The sequence below is a fragment of the Tamandua tetradactyla genome, chromosome 5 (genome assembly GCF_023851605.1).
Source record: "Tamandua tetradactyla isolate mTamTet1 chromosome 5, mTamTet1.pri, whole genome shotgun sequence".
NCBI classification, from domain to species: Eukaryota; Metazoa; Chordata; class Mammalia; order Pilosa; family Myrmecophagidae; genus Tamandua; species Tamandua tetradactyla.
This window is the reverse complement of record NC_135331.1, coordinates 104,817,795-104,830,619: the sequence shown is the minus strand read 5'-3', so window position 1 is coordinate 104,830,619 and position 12,825 is coordinate 104,817,795. Positions and strand designations below refer to the sequence as shown.

The 12,825-nt window shown below is 42.0% G+C and overlaps 1 protein-coding gene and 1 pseudogene across 6 annotated transcripts in view; one reads left to right on the top strand and one right to left on the bottom strand.

Moving 5' to 3' along the window:
• Window positions 1-4,055: 4,055 nt before the first annotated feature.
• LOC143684747 (ribosomal protein uL24-like pseudogene) lies at window positions 4,056-11,787 on the bottom strand (annotated as a pseudogene). The gene is made up of 3 exons (XR_013176143.1): window positions 10,267-11,787; window positions 7,667-7,788; window positions 4,056-4,140 (listed from the first exon to the last, which is right to left on the bottom strand). The product of XR_013176143.1 is annotated as a ribosomal protein uL24-like pseudogene (transcript).
• Window positions 7,370-12,825, top strand: part of ADGRF5 (adhesion G protein-coupled receptor F5) — a 101,834-nt gene continuing 96,378 nt past the window's right edge. For 2 of the 5 annotated variants that reach the window (XM_077162004.1, XM_077162003.1), the window contains exon 1: window positions 7,373-7,658. The gene's annotated coding sequence lies outside the window, so the exon portion shown is untranslated. Of the gene's footprint in view, window positions 7,659-12,825 lie in introns of all 5 variants that reach the window. The other 3 variants (XM_077162002.1, XM_077161998.1, XM_077162001.1) reach the window with 3 other exon arrangements.

Genomic DNA, 12,825 nt, shown 5'->3' with positions numbered 1-12,825 from the left:
GAAGAAATAGAAATAAATAGGGATTACAGAAATAGAAAAAAAAAACAAGGAGTCTGGATTTTCTCTTTATGGTAGCTGGGGATGATTAGGAAAAAGACATGTTAAATGAAGAAGACATTTATGATTTTCAGAGAGGAATAAAGAACATACTTTTATAAATTCCAGTTGATTTGAAGAATTAATAGCAAGGAAAATGGCACCATCCTTAAGAACAAGTGACAGCTTATCGAGGCAGCAAGAATGGAAGTCAAACCCTGGGAATGAGCTGAAATATTAGCTTTTGGACCATTTCAACAACGTTAAACCAGAGGAAATAGTTTCAACCAGAGCACTGCCCACGCCTGGCTTGAAGGTCCAGTCCAGGGAGACCTCAAGTACAGCTTATTCTCCCTGCGTCACTCATTCTATAATAAAAAGAGTGGGAGGAGAATTGCACATCATTTCCAAAGAAGTTCAGTGATTAAGGAATTCATTTAGCAAGCTAGGTCCAGGAAAAGAGGCAGTACATTCCGGAAATATTACAGACCTCTCAAGATCTTGCCAAATCTTGCTTCCTCCACTTTTCTATCTCCCAGCTTTTGTTCCTCTGCAACGATAAAAACTAGGCCTTCTAGGTTTATGCAATCATTGATAGAAAGCATTCTCTCCTTCTTCTTATCAGTCCTAAATGCCTACTGTCCTCATGCCCTCTATCATCCTCTCTTTTATTAATTTATTTTTTTCAACAAATATTTGGCATGAAGAAGGGAAAGTTGGTTAAGATGCAGTCAGGATGCTTAAAATATAGTATGCAAGATAAGACATACATATGTCAGGAAGATAAGATATACCTAGGCCAGGAAGGAAAAGAAAATGTTGTTCTTTAAATTGATAACATTAACTTCAGCACTTTGCTTTCTGAAGGGAGTAGCATAAATCTGGTTGTTTATTTTAGAAGATTCCCCAACTGAGTCACTTTGGAGATGAAAGCTGAAACTCTCTGGGCACTTGGATGGTGGGTGCAAAACAGGAAGATGATCAAATTGTTCTGCATCATGAAGTGAGAGGAATTGAGAATCTACACCGGAGTGATGAGATGAAGCCCAGGAGAAAGAAAGAAGGGAGATACCAGGAGGCTCTGGAAAGGAAGAGAGGCACATGCTATGTGATGTAGGTGGAGGCATGAGGAGAACATTGGCCAGAAGATAGTCTCTGTGTTTGGCTGATAGAGGGATTTTAGGACGACAATGTCCAGTGATCAATGCAAGTTGTTTTCTGTACTGTGATAGCATCACTACTGATCTTATAGAAATAAAAACTACTATAAGATAATACAATGAACAATTGTACTCCAACACATCAGAAAATCTAGATGGAATAGAACAAATCCTAGAAACACACAAATTACCTATATTCACTCGAGAAGAAATAGAAATAAATAAGGACTACAGAAATAGAAAAAAAAAACAGGAAGTCTGGAAGCATCCCATAGGTTTGTTTGATGAGCAAATTAAATAAATTAATCCATGTCAAGGACTTGGCATATAGTAAGCAGTCACTGAATGTCAGGTATTAATATTATTATTATTATCCTTAGGACATCTGGGTTCTGAAAACTTAGCTACTATATAAAACAGGCAAGGTCTGGAAGAGTGATACAGACAAAATGTGCTCTAGAATTTTAGTGATGGGAGAGATTATTTCTGGCATCGTTTTTCAGAGAAGGGTTTGAGGAAGAGCTTCCTGCTGGGATGTGGACCTGGCCTGTTTGAGACTCTGACAAGCACTTTTAGCTGAAAGCCCAGCTCCTAACAGGAGGTGAAAGGGCATAGCTTGTTGGAGGGAGGGAAGGAGTTTCATTTTTGACTGGAGCTAAAGGTTGCGTACACAAGAGCAGAGAATGTGAAACTGGAAAGATAGACTGGGCATAGACTGCGAAGGTTTTGAATGACTATCTAAGAAGTAAAGCCATTTGATAGGCAGTGTGTATGCAGCCCAGGTGTCAGAGAAAGACTTTCAAGGAGGAAGTATCAAAATCACAGCGGTACTTCACAGAGATTAATCTGGCAGAAGGAATTGTTAGATGGCTGGGAGGAGGGAGTTTAGGGGAACAAAGACTGGGGGTAATTTTTCAGTGGTTCAAAAAGGAAATGATAAAAGCAAACTTAGTGTGATGGCAGTAGATATGTAGAGACGGATGAGGAAGAGCTGTAGATGTAAGAATCAGCAGGACCTGGGAACTGACTAGACATGGGACTGGGGAAAAGCTGTTTATCCCAGCACAGATGTGAACCTATGTTACTAAAAAAATGATTGTACCAAGAGCAGAACAAGGGGGGGTCAGATACTTTGGGAAATTACCCCATTTAAATAGGAGTGAAGAAAAAAAGAAAATTCAGGTCTGGTGGGAGAGAATGGAGAACAGATGGTGGATATGCCTGGTAATGTAGACTCAGGGCAGATGAGGGAAGAGTTTCAAGAAATTATTAATATATTAAAAGTTTCAGTAAAGAGTTAAGAAAAATGAGACCAAGAAAAGTCACCTGTTCACCGAAGTCTTTACTGACTTTAAAAAGAGTAACTTAAGGAGAGACACATATTACAAGAGCTTTAGAGAGAGGAGGAAAAGGCTCAATGGTTATCAATTATTTCTCTAAGAAATTTGGAGGCAAATGGAAGGGAAAAAGATTGGATAATAATCCAAAGATAGGAAGAATTAAAGTAAGGTTTGTTAATGTCCAGGTGTAAGAGATATGACCGTACTTTCAGTCACAGGGATTAAGGAGTAAGTAAAAAGGGGAGACAAACATGTTAGAAGGTCAGAGTTCTGAAGGAGATGGGAGCAGGTTAGCTCAAGGGCACAAGCACTGGAAAACCTGGCTAAAAAGCTGTGAGGACCCAGCAGTGGTCCTCAGTGGGAAGACCTCTTCAGGGAAGACCTCTTCTGTAACCTTTTGTGACTTATCCCATCAGTGGTAGAATGAACAGAGAAGATGGATTGATAGGTCCCTCAGGACTGGAAGATGCTAATAGCACAGTGTCATGTCAAGAAAAAAAATGATTTGATGAAGGGTTAGCCGGAGAGTACTAAAGTTATATCCATGGCATCTGTATTTAGCAGGAAGATAAGAGTAGTCTGTAGTAATTGTAAGAATGAGAAGCGAGATGCAGGAGTTCTAGGGCTTTTTTTTTGGGGGGGGGGGGAGGTGCATGGTCTGAGAACTGAAGCCCGGTCTCCCTCATGGGAGGCGAGCATTCTACCACTGAACTACCTGTGCACCCAGTGAGCTGAAGCTTTTTATGATGGCCAGGTACAGTGGAAGTAAGGAAGGAGAGGTAAAAGGATATGACCCCTCCTCATTCCTTCCAAATCAACATCATCTTCTGTTTTGAAGCTGGAGCAGCTCCTGGTGATGACACTATGGCAATGCATAGTGATTGGCTAAAGTGGGATGAAAATCATTGGCACTGAGGAGCACAAAGAAGTGAGACAGTAGGTCTTGGAAGAGTTCCCAGCGACGAGGCAGGAGTCACAGAGCATGACCGCTGAGTGCAGAATGAACGCCTGAGTCATAACAGTGGTGATGAGCAAGGGCTGACCCAGGGACCCAGAGGAGAGGGATGGAAGGGTGGCAGGGAGGGGAAGGTGCACATAACCAGTTCAGGGCAGTCAAGCAGATGGAAAGGGATCTGGTTCAGGGACTCCTTAGCAGTGTGTATGTGGGATTAACCCATCCCAGCGCTGTGGACACTGGTGAGCAGCAGAAATTTTCCCAGGGTTGCAATCTAGGGTACAGAGATGCATCAGCAGGGACTGTGACATCATCACAGTCATGTTCCCAGGGTGGTGAGCTGATTTTAAAGGTCCTAGGTCTCATCTTTAAAAAGAAGCAACCTCTCTTCTTGTTTATTCACTTCTCCATCTGAGATGTAGAATGGCAAAGCTGGGAGTGAGGATAAGACACTTACTAATCACCTACTAATTAAGAAAGTCAAAGGTTAAAAAAGTTTAGGGCATTTCCCACAAAGCCACAGCTTCCTCTTCTACCCTTTAACTAAAGTAAATAAATGCATGCCTACATATATGGCGTACTTTTATTTTGTTCAGTGCGTACTCAGTCCTCACTGGTTTATTGCTAAAACTCCACAATCCAAACCAACCTAGGAACGCAAACAAATTGGATTTGTATGCAGATGTAGAATGTCTGAGCAACTATTTAAGTGTTAAAAGTATGAAAAACAAATTCCTCTTTACATCATCAAAACACAATAATTTATTCTTCAAATTTCCAAAGGTACATTTTTTAAGGCAAGTTGTCTTTTGGAAATTTTAGATTATATTCCCTGAGGTTTTAAACATTCTCCTGGGAACTATATTAAAGGGAGCAGTGGAAGAGAGGGATGCAGAACTGTGAGTAAACGTGGGGACCAGCCCCAATGCATGCAGCTGGAAAATAAACAAGAGGAGGCTGATGACCCAAGGCTTCATTTCACATGGAAGAAGTGAGCAAATCTGAGATAGAGTTTCATCAAAGACTGAAGATAATTATGGTCTTCCCTAGAGTCCTTCCTCTAATAGTTTTTCCTACCATGGGCATGGGTGGAGGGTGATGGGGACCATGTTTAATTTATGACTCAGCATGTCTCTAATTATGAAAAACGGTATTTTAGTGACTTTTTTTCAAGAAGACTTAAAAACTGTAGAGAAAAAATAGCTGTTACTTGACATCCAGAATTAATGTATTATTACTTTGCCATTAATGTTTTTTTTGCTTTTTTTTTATAATATTAAAGATGTAGAATAAACTGAACAAATTATTTTATCCCCTGTTTGGTCCCATTCCATACCTTCTCTCTCCAGGGACAACCACTGTGATTTAGGTATGTGTTTAAGTTTCCCAAGTTGCTTAACCAAATACCATGAAATGGTTTGGCTTACATGATGAAAATTTGTTCACTCATAGTTTTGAGGCCAGGAAAATATCCAAATCAAGGCATCTTCAAGACAATGCTTTCTTTCTAAAGACCAGTGTTTTGGAGCTGGCTGCTGAAAGTTCTTGGCTCCTCTGTCACATGGCAAGGCACATGGCCATGTCTGTTGGTTTCTCCCTTCTCTTCAGGGTTTCATTGATTTCAGCTTCTTGCTTCCATGGTTTTCTCCGCCTCTGTCTGAGATTCATTCTCTTAAAAAGGACTCCAGTAAAAGGATTAAGAAACATCTTGATTGAGGTAGACCGCAGCTTAACTGAAGTAGCCTCATCAAAAAGGCTTACTTACAATGGGTTGACACCTATAGGAATGGATTAAATTTAAGAACATATTTTCCTAGGGTACATACAGCTTTGAACCATCACTATTGGCATCCCTTCAGTCCATGTTTTTCAATTCTTCCTAACCAAATATGTACCCACAAATTGTACTGTGAACATTTTTGATCATACATCTGCATGTGTCTATTTTTCTGCAACTGGCTTTTTCCCACCCCCCCCTTTTTTTCCACTTTATTGTCCTATCTATCCATGTTGATACTTATAGATCCATTTCATTTTTAAAATCCATTTCTCTCTGCTCAGCATATATGTGCTTTTTTTCTGAATCTAACAATTATAAACAGTGCTGCAATTGAGCATTCTTATAATTTCTCTTTGTATAAATGGGTAAGAATTTCTCTAGACTATATACAGTGACCAGAAGCAGAATTTTGAACTACCCTGGCTACTCCTTAAGGTGATTTGTCAAATTACACTCAGCACTGTAAGAGAGTTCCTAATTCTCCAAACACTTGGCATTTTAGATTAACTAATCTATCAATTTTTACTAACGACTTTAATTTCAAGGGAAGCAAATCATACAATATTGATCAATTGCCTTAATTAAGCTGAACACTTCTTTTTTTTCCCAAAAATAATCTTGCTGAGGTTTCAGTTTATGCTGCCTGTGGCGGGTTCAGAATTATGCTGTATTCTTCTTTTTGATGCCTTGATGCAATAACAGAGGTTAGGGTGGGCCATGGTGGCTCAGCAGGCAAGAATGCTTGCCTGCCATGCCAGAGGAATGCTTGCCTGCCATGCCAGAGGACCCAGGTTCGATTCCTGGTGCCTGCCCATGTAAAAAAAAAAAAAGTTTAAATAAATAAATAAATAACAAGAGGTTATACAGTTTCAGGCTTTGAGTCCTTAGCAGTCCCCTCAGAAAAATGCTCTCAGGAGAATGTGAGGTTTGAAGAATTGGCAACCAGGAGGAGACCATTCTTAATAGAGTGATTCCTGCGGAAGGAGAGATGGAGAGGAGGGGATGAGGAGAGAGTAAGTGGAGGTGGGCTTTGAGGTAGGAGAAGAGGGGTTAGCCATTGCCAGATCCTGAAGGGGCTGTAGCCATGTTGGCTCATTTGACCTTTACCCATTAGGTTATTGAAGCATTATAAGCATAGGAATAATATCCTGAAAGCTGCACTTTAGAGACTGCTCTGGCTGCTGAGAGGAGAATGGATTGGAGGTGAGCCAGACAGTAGGCAAAGAGACCACCAGTGAGATTTTGCTGAGTGGTTAGTGGCCTGTGCCTGCTCACACCCATGAGGCAGCATTTCCCCCCATTGTACCAGTTTTTGAGTGCACGGCTACTCAAGGGCTGTCACCCCGCAGAGCAAAATGGAGGCAGTCCAGGCCTCTTGAGAACTGAGCTGGCTACAATCAAAGCTCCCCAAATTAGCCCTCTTCCTCGATTCCTTCCAGCCAGGACAAGTCGCACAGTTTCCTGCACTTAGAAAGACCCTACACTTGGTTAAATGCATTTCCATCACTGTTTTGCAATTCTGAGGAATTTTTGAACAAGGGACCCGGCATTTTCATTTCGCATTGAATCCCGTAAATGACACAGTGGGCCCTGCTTCCAGCAATCTATGGGTGATGGAAGCATTTAGAAAATTCCTTCAATACTAGGGGAAATCAGCCTGAGAGCTTCAGGAGTCATTCCAAGACTAGAAATAGAATGTCATGGCTTGTCCAAAGACAAAATGGAGGGGGTCTTTTCCCGGGCTAGAGAACCGATGCTTCTGACCTGTCTTTTGCCGGCTGCTCACTAACACGACATCTGGACCGTGGCCAGGACGCACTTCAGTTCAGTGGAAGAGGATGAGGGCATTCTTGACTTTTGCAGAGTCAAACACTTGGAGAAACTTCAGGAAGAAAGTACTTGGTAAAAGGTAAAGTTAGCCGGCCCGTCAGCCCCCTGCCTGTTGCCTGGGCCATTCTGGTTTACGTGGTTCTTGGTATGTTTGCTCTCTTCTTTCCAGTGGCCAGAGGACAAGTTTAAATTTCTTATTTCCTCTAGGGAGCCTAGAGAGAGGCATCAGGCACCAAATACAGGAAATCATGTGGAGAGGATCTCATATTTATGACGGTTCCCATATCACGTCCCTTCCCCCAGCCTCCGCCCCCACCTCCAGGCACTGTGTCTCCTAGCTTTTTCCCCCGCAGCAGAGAACAGAAGGAAGTTCACCTCTGCTCCTAAGATCTGGAAGCCTGTGTCAGCCCGGGAAGCCAAAGCCTGGTCTTGTGAAACCTCCCCTAGTTGTGCCATTGAACAGGAGGCAGTTAAGTGTCACCTCACTTAGGAGGTTTTGTGGAAAATCTTCAGTACGTGGTGGAATTTCAGGAGCCTGAAAACCACAGAAGAGAAAGGTGGGTACCTGCATTTCTTTGTTTTGTTGTGTGGAAGGTGAAGGCAAGGTGCTTTGAAGCAGATATGGTTATCCTGATGGCATTTCTAGGTGGCTGTATGTCTTCAACATGTGTGTTTTGTTGAGATGTGCTGTAAATGAATAGGAAGGAAAGGAACGTGAGGAACAATAGTAAAAGGGGAGATGGCATTTGGGGTTTTGAATCTTGTACATCTTTCGATAAAGAATGCCAGCCAGCACAAAGTATAGAACATGATGTCAGTTCTCACTTTCACAGGAGGGCGAATCTCAGCAGACATTGGATGCTTTTGGCTTCTGCTGAAGGGAAAAAAAGTTTAGCAGCTGAATTATCTTTTCAGCACCACAGACATAAACCCCTGAGGGTTTTGTTTGTTTAGCTCCTGAGTTTTTCCTTTTAGCTAATGTTGTTTTAGCTGGTATTGTTGACAGAGGATCTTCTAGCAGAAACAGACAGAAGTTTCTAATTCAGGGCACTTACGAGTTATAAGTAAAAGAACAAGCACTGCTCAGGGGTCTGGTGGACTTCCATGTTATTTTCAAGGATTTACTATGAAAGAATTGCAATGTCAATGGTTCCCTGAAATTAAATGCAAGCGGTAAACATCACAGTGTGTACCGAGTGGTGTCTGAGAGGCTGGTTTTATTTACCCTGTTCTGGTTATTTACTCTTCATCTGTGAGGATGGCGCCTGCTCCTTAGCTGCCTATTCTTGTTGGTCATTCTTGGAGCCCAAGTCAATGTGCTGTGGTTTCAGCTGAGACCCAGAGAGGAATCAAGGCTTATTCAAATAATAATATGTTTTCTCTGGATTTTTGTGTGGTTTTTTTTTCTGCCTCTTGTATTTCTGTTTTTCCATTTTGCCCTCACTACTGGCTTTCACTCCAAGAGAAGTGTTTTATACAGACTTCATCAAATCTCCACCTAGTTAGACCTATTTATTAAGCATTTATTATTCTTCCTTGGATTATTTAGTTCAGATGCTTAGAATATCTTGAAACTTTCATATTTTGCCGCAACACAGTCTACTCTGTTCCAACCTGCCACAGGGTTCTTAGAAAAATGCAGTTCTGATAATGCCACTCTCTTCAGTGAAGTATTTCAACTGTACTCTAATGGTATTTACCTAAAGTGTGATCCTGGGACCAGCTGCATGAGGTCTCCCTTAGACCTTGTTAGAGAAGCAGACTCTCGATTTCTTTCCCAGACTTACTGAGTCTGCATTTTAACCAGACCCCCAGCAATTCACATGCCCATTAAAGTCTGAGAAGTACCTGCTTAAGAAGGATGACATGACCTTCAAGGTCTGGCCCTTGTATTCCTGTCCAGCCTCACCTCTCACCACCTGACTTCCCACCTGCACAGAATACCTTCCATCACCACAATATGTGAGCTCTAATGCCTCCCTATATGTATGTGTGCCGGTCTCCTAGCCTGGGAGACTGCCACTAATTTCTACCCTGCTACTTATTACATTCTGATTTGCTCCCCTTCCCTTCCCCTCATCCATTTCACCTCCTACTAAGTGCCCTCCTACTAAGTCTGTGGTTTTATGGTACTCAAACACTTCTGTCACAGCACTTATCACACTGAATTATTTGATTGCCTTGTTTATTTTCATCTTTGAGAAGTTACTGGTCTTTTGTTTCTGAATCCACAGCACTTAGAAAATGCCTAGCACATAGCTTCTGTTCAATCCATGTTGAATTCATGAATGAAGAGATGACTGTATATATTGTTTGAAGAAGCAAAGTAACTATCAAATTGAGATCTAGAGTTAAATTTTAAGTTTTCCTGGTAGATTCCAAGGAGGTTGCTAATCCTAATAATGTGTTCTGGCACTTTTCCCTCCTGAGATTGTGATGAATTAATCTAGTCACCAAATATTTGGAGTGTGTGTTATGTGCCAGGCCTCTTAGGATCTATTCTTTCATGTCTCTCTGAAAGCCATTAGGTAGTTCCCTATCAGTACCCTCACTCTCCAATGCTCCAACTCAGGAGGAACTCATACTGAGCATTTCCCACATCCCAGGAACTGTGCTAGTGCTAGGGATGTGATGGTAAATAGCCCAGATGTGAACTCTGCCTTCACTCAACTCCCCATCTAGGGGACTTCCTTTTTAGCGTCCTCTACTCTATGTCTGCTTATTACGTCTTTAACAGGAACTTAGAGAAGACTGATCTCTAATAAACATAGGTGCACCCACATAAGGGCCTGAGTTGTTTAAAAGCAGTATGAGTTAGTAGAAAGAAACTAAACTTTGTTCTAGGGCTGTGAGTCTTATCTTGTACCTTAAGCTCACTTGCAGCATGACCTTGGGTAGGTCCACATCATTTCTCTGAACCTTAATTTTCTCATGTGGCGAACAAGACTAAGAATTATAGGGGAGAGAAGCCTCTGACTTTGTGGAGAATATAGAAAGGACAATATCCAAGGAGCCTCTGGTAATAACATTCTTAAATTCGACATGTCTTTGAAGGGCAATGGTTTACATTCTTGGAGTCAAGCTGGCAGAGAAATCTAAAGGTGTAATTTCATTATTACACCATGTGCTTAGCTGAAGGCATTAATGTTATCCTCTGGTACTCACCAAAGAACGCGGTGTGGCAATGACTGCCAGGGAGCAGTGACCTACAGCACAGAGGAATACACTTCGTATTAGTTGTTGGGTGCAGAGCTGGTATGGGCAGACAAGAAGGAAAGCAGCAGCATGCTCAGGCAATCTCTGCTTTTGGAAAGCAGCCAGTAGAAGGGAAGGAAGTAGCTTTACCAAGTGGTGCAGGAAATAACTGGAAGTGTCTGGGTATACACTGACGCTTAGCACTGATCCTCACTACAGCACAGCTGCAAGCATGCATTCTCTTTCTGACTGCATGTGGGCTTTTCTTTTTCCCACCTAAAGATTTGCATTTTCTCCAGATTTCACCTAGAATCAAATGTCAGTGGAAGGACATGGTGTCATTGTCCCCAACTTTGTACTTTCATGGGATGCATGGACAACTGGAAGATAAAAATACTTTTTGTTTGTTCTCCAATCACAACCACCAGGCACAAGCTAAGCAAATCATTTAGGCACTCTCAAGTAACCACACTTTCTCTCTGAGTCCTGTTGTCTTCTCCATTGTTCTCTGCTTCCAAACGAGATGCCTCCTGTACCTCCTGAATTCCTTCTTGCTTCCTGTTGCTCACACGTTTCTAGCTGTCTTTCAGCAGCTGAAGTATTTTCTGCTGGTTACTACCTCACCCTTCGAATTAGCATTAATACTTGTTGATAAGCACCAGGTCCAACAAAATGGATGGGACCTGGATGGGAGGTCTCTGGTGGCCTGGCACAGGTCTTAGACAACATTGGCTACATCTGGTTCAACATTTCTGTTTTAACCAGTAGCTCATGCATGTGGTGGGTTAGAAAGAAGCAGACCTGGTTTTGAATCTTCAGTCATGCCTCCTTAAACAAGTAGTTGTGTCTTGCCGAGATTTAGTCTTTTTTTTAACGATTCCAATTTTTACTCATAAAAGTATTAATCAAAACTGCAAAAGTAGATTTATGCAGGCACATATCCATAACAAAGCAAGATGGAAATGAAATCTTCCAGAACATCTTGAAAAGTTCCAAAGGAACACAACGCTAGGCTAAAATATTCAATTAAACCATGGTTGTACAATAAGATGCATTCTTTCCTGCATTTTCTCAGTAAGTTCTTCCTTCTATTTGCTTTTCTCTTTTCTAACTTGTTCAGATTTGGCCTTGCGTTCAAGAATTTTTTCCAATCGCTATCCTGTCTTAGCCTGGTGCTAGCTACCTTACCCAGGTGAGTGCCCACGTGGACAGCTGTGCCAGCAGCCTTCTCACGTTGCACCCTCTCGACATAGATGATGTGCTTCTTTCTGTGCACCTGGACCACCTTGCCAATTTTCTGACCTTTGTAGTGTCCCCGAACCATCTGGATCTTGTCATCTTTGTGGATGGGCATGGAGTGGACTTTGTACTACGGCCGCAGGTCCTTGGAGAGTGGGGAGGACATGGTCTTCCTACGCACGTATGAAGGAGCATTGAAGTGGAATTTGCGGTTCTTGCTGTGGTCGAGGTCACAAAGGGGTTGAACATCATGGTGACATTATGGTGTCAGACTAGCAAATTCCATGCATGCACAGAGCTGGAAGTCCGAGACTTTGTTTTGCATGGAAAAGTGCAGGTTGTAGAGAAGAGTAACGAGAGGGCTCAATTTGTTGCCTTGAGAAACATGCTAGATTTTGAAAGAAGAGGCTGGCCAAGGTAGTGTAAATGAGATAACCATCATTTGCAGAAGACTTGAAAGGGGGGCATCTGGAGTGAGCAGTAAGTCCTGCAGCACAGAAGGGCTGCGCTTCAAAAATCTGAAGGCTGTTCTATGTGGGAAAAGGATGGATGAATGGAAATTTAGGGTAACAGGCTTCAGCTCAATGTGCGGAAGGATTTACCCACCATCAGAATTGTCTGAAAATGAGTGAACTGCTTCTTGGCATGGTGTACGCCCTGTCCTGGGCAGTGGTCCAGCACCCTGGAAAGCCAGAGGCCGGGGTGTTCCCAAAGGGATGCCCGCACGAGGTGGTGGTGTCCGGTCAATGACCCCTAAAGTCCTTTCCAGCTCAGAGTTATGAGGAGTCTCATGACGTAAGTGCCCCAATTTAAGCCACTGAATGAAGGTTAAAAAAGAACACATCAAGATAGAAAATGACCATCACAGATTTTTTTTATTAGCACCTATCTGCTGCACTAATTTTAAAATATGTTCTTTACAGCAACAATAGAGTTAGGCTGGACTTCCAGGAAAAAGCAAAAAAGAAATGAGAACAATGAGGAGGGAAAAGTTCACTCCAAACCTCTCTTTTTGGGTTACTCTTTAACTAGATTCTGGGTTATCTCTTTTGCTGCAAGCATATTCCCACTGGATGGACCATTGCCACATTTTTTTGGTACATTTTCAACCAAAGTAGAATCAAGCAAGTGACAACAAGACTCAGAGCTTTGTCCCCAATTTTCTGCTCTATCTATAAAATGGAAACACTACTACATGCATATGTATTATTTGCCACTAAAAAAATAGAACAAGTAATGGTGAAAAATAAATGGTTTTCCCATCCTCTAAATTTCAGGGATTGTGCATGT